Genomic DNA, 4,242 nt, shown 5'->3' with positions numbered 1-4,242 from the left:
TTTAAATCCATGACATGTACTCACCCTTCCATACGCCTTCGTCAGGTCATGGTCTACTGCATGCACCTTATTCTTGAACTCGGTGCGTCAATGAAACATAAATTTGGAGAGCTGGGTATAAAAATTAGCAATAGCACTAATATAAGCTCAGAGAGAGAGAGAGAGAGAGAGAGAGAGAGAGAGAGAGAGAGAGAGAGAGAGAGGAGTCGTGTACCTTTTATTTTTTCATAATTTGGCAGGATATATTCATATTAGAGTTATATGAATTGTCGTTTTTATAAAAAAAAAAAAAAAGAGGGAGGAACTAGGTTCGTAGTTTGGACCTACCTGGGTGTCCGGTGCTAATGAAGGTTCGATTGATTAAAGAAATGTTTGACGCATTGATTGATCAATCGATGGGCCAAATAATGAAGGTATTGAATGTTAGGTTAATTCCACTTAAACAAATCTTTAATTTCAACCATATGATATTTTATCAGTTTATTTGGTATTGAATTACGACTAATTAGTCCTTTATGATTTGTTCTCTAAATAAATATTGACTAGTACATCCCAAGATGATTCAAAATTTGATAATAAAATATTGCGAAGGACGAACGTCACTTGCGGAGGAGGTTAGGGTTAATAAAAAAAGAATCACATTATTGTACTCTCAATTACTTTATTGATATTACCTTTAATCATATTCCTTTCCCTCATTTGAAATATGGTGATGATTGCAAGTGGTTATCTCTTGCTAAGATTCCCATCATCCATTATTTGCAATGGACTTGTTACTAGGGAACACCCAAATGATAACAAAAGTAAACCAAAGAAATTCTAATATATTTTTTTATAAATTCTATCAACAAAATCAATTAATTTTTACAAGCATATAAATTTATTATTTTATTCTAATCAAAATATGCTTAATTTTGACCTATGAATCCAATCAAGCGAATTAAAGAAATAAGAAATGGGGCCAACTTCGGTAGCTCCCACTGCACATAGAACCCTCATGTTATCTATCCATATCTTGAAAAATGTAACCTAGATTGTTGCGTTTTTTTTTTCTTTTTTTTTTTTTACATCAGCGGCTCACACCCGACGAGTGTGAAAACAGCCAATAAAATCAGAAAACAAAATATGCGTAAAAACATAGGCACAACCCCGTGGTCTAGCCAGAAAAAGCCTATCGAGTGATGAGCCGCGAAGGAAGCAACCTAGTCTGCAGCACCGGTCGTCTTCTAATATACGTGTGTGACCTGGTAGGAGTCAGCCTCCTTCTGTATTCTGCGAATATCGTGGAGCAGCTGCCGGTCCTCAGTTGAGCACCTCCGTCTCCGTATACACTCGATCACCATGGTCGAATTTTCTTCGAGGAGGATGCAATCCGCACCTAGTACCTGCCGCGCATAGGAGATACCCTTTCAGAGCACCCGAAGCTCAGTGGTCACTACTTATGAGTCAAAATTCTCCGCCTAACTGCCGCCACAAGTCTGACGTTGTGATTCCTAATGACAAATTTCACGTCTTCGTAGCTCCCCTCCTTTTCTTTTATATGCTTGTATTTACTTAGAGTGTCACTCACTCATTTTTCCTTTCTGTTCTTATGGGGGAAAATAAAATTTTATTTGACAAACCACGAAGGGAAGTCATCAAAACGAAAGATCCGCTGTACCCTACAAGGAAAAAGACCCTTGGGTTATGTTTACTTGAATGTGTCTTTGCTCAACCGCGTTACTCCTAATTTCTACGTACAGTTGCGTGTCAAAAAAGAGTTACCGCATCTACGAAGTGGCGGCGAGTATGTTGACCTCCACATGATCCTCGTCCTCTTGGATCACAGCCGCCCAATTTTTAGAGCAGATGCTCCCCAACAAGGGAGCAAGGCCAGCCCCCATCGCGCTCCACTACGAAAAAAAAAGAAACCCACCATTATAGCGGTGGGTCCCAGTCTGATGGGGCATCCAGAAAGCTGGGTCCCACACGGGATTCGCGGGTTGGTCTAGACAGGTGCCCAAGAGGCAGATTCTCCCTATTATTTCCCGCCTTTTCTAATGTCATCCTGCTCTTTTTTTTAAAAAAAAATATTGAGAGGATTAATTTTATCGGTGAATTAATTAATTAAAATTTAATTGTCGTGGAGAATGGGATTAGGTTGGGCAGCGTGGGGAAGTCAAACAACGATATCCAGAAGATCACGGGTATCAGAAGGGAAGAAGAAGGATGATGGTCAAAGGACTGGATTCAAAAAAGAAAAAGGTCGGAGCTCTTTTGAAAACAAAAATGTTTGAGAAAGGACAAATTCTGCCTCGTAATTCGCTCCAGCCATGCTGCCATTTGATGGAAAGAAAGATTAATGTTGGTAAAATGAAACAATAATAATTTGAGGGTAGCTTTGGCCCCCTTGTTCTAAATTTGAAGTATTAGATGTGTGGTCCTCCTTGACATCAAGAGGAAATGGATCCAATGACCAATGCAATCGTCCTTTTATATAGATTCACCAAGCAGATGATTGTCGGGGGGCGAGAGAGAGAGAGAGAGAGAAGGAAAAAGGGGCAAAGGTTGATGTGTCTCTAGTTCTGGTTGTTGAGTGCAACTCGAGCTATATAATATTGTCTCAATATGTAGTCTATACCTAACGATTGCCGGTACAGTCTATAACCCATGCTTATAAATGACCTCTCCTGCAGAGCTTGTTAGATTCTCACAAAACAAAAAACAAAAAAAAAAAAAAAAAAAAAAAGGAAGAAAAAGAAGAGGAGGAGGAGGGGGAGGAGGAAAAGTATGGTCGGCAGAAAAGTAAAAAAATACTTCATACTCGATCAAAGAAGAAAAATAAGATAATAGTCTTTTTATAGAAATAAAATTTTCTTATTATATAGAAAAGAAAAATCTACGTGGAATATAGAAAAATCCAATTCCCACCAATTAAAAATTGAGATAATTTTTTCCAAAAATGTTCTTAAGACTTTAAATAAAATGGGGTAAAATATTTCTAGCATAATAGATATTTTATATAATTTTTTCAAAAAAATAAATGTCCAACCAAATATAAGCCATTCTGTAATATGCTACTTCTTATGTTAATCAAATATGTAAAAACTACTTTTTTGGATATCACATATCTGGGCATCGACTTTTTTTTAAAAAAAAAATTATCCACGGACCAAACGAGTCAATAGTGTTAGGACCAGGAAAATGGGTGTGCAAACTACTAACCTATAATTGTTTGACTTAAAGGCGAGAGAGCCAAGAGAAGATTCTCTTTGTTTCCTTGTTTCTTTCCGCATTTTACATCGTACATATGTAGTTTGGTGCCTTTGGCGAATAAGCGGCAAAGAGAAGCTCCTCTCGATTTCTGATCCTTGCCATGCTTGTGCTGGTACAAATAATGGTCATCATATATATGTATTGCTTGGCCTTCCATGGTGTGCACTCATCAAGCATCCTTACCATTGCAGAAGGAGGCTTCAGTATAGTTTCAAGGGCAGCTTCCACAGAATGTCTTTTATATCGAAACACTGGAAAGGTATCGTCAAGAGCACTGATCCGTTCTGATTGGCTATTTGCTGAGTCGCTGGGCATCAGTGAAAGTATAAAGTTTTCGCATGATAGGTGGATAGGAGGGTTGCTTACTCGTGCAGAGATGTTGACGGCCAGCACGCAGGGTTGATCCAGTAACACATGCAGGCGTTCCCCAAATAGCATTTCCAGACACTGGAAAAAAATTTAATATTGTGCCAACATCAGCATTACTAATGGGGAGTTGGATCACCAGAAACTTCGGATCCTGTGGAACAATTCATACACGTTGAAAGAGTCAAAAGCTCCCCCCTCAACGCATTTTTAAGATCAGCTTTCAATGTGTCGAAGCTAAGCCATAGCTAGTTGTGATGATAACATCCACAACCACTGCTTTACCCAATGCATGTCCAGTGACAATAAACAATCTTATACGTAGTTAAAAAGCCTTGCAGTCGACAGGTAAGCATATTTTATACATCCAACGTCCCCATCCTACAAAGCAATGAATGCAATCTGAAATATTCGAAAACAAAGTTTTAAGGTTCCCCTATCCAGTTTTCAAATAGGGAGGACGGGATACTGAAAGACGCCTTCTGAAGACAATATTCTATTATGACGAAAAGTGCAGAAGGAGAGACGACAAAGGCAAGTTAAAGAACGACTCGAGCTTTGTTCCAGTGGGCTGTAGACAACGCCAGTTCAGCTTAATCATAAAATATACACTACAGTCCA

This window comes from Phoenix dactylifera, chromosome 17 (assembly GCF_051530095.1).
Source record: "Phoenix dactylifera cultivar Ajwa chromosome 17, Ajwa_hap1_PhDact_Kaust_v1.1, whole genome shotgun sequence".
Classification (NCBI taxonomy): domain Eukaryota; kingdom Viridiplantae; phylum Streptophyta; class Magnoliopsida; order Arecales; family Arecaceae; genus Phoenix; species Phoenix dactylifera.
The sequence above is the reverse complement of the archived record's forward strand: the minus strand, read 5'-3'. Positions refer to the sequence as shown.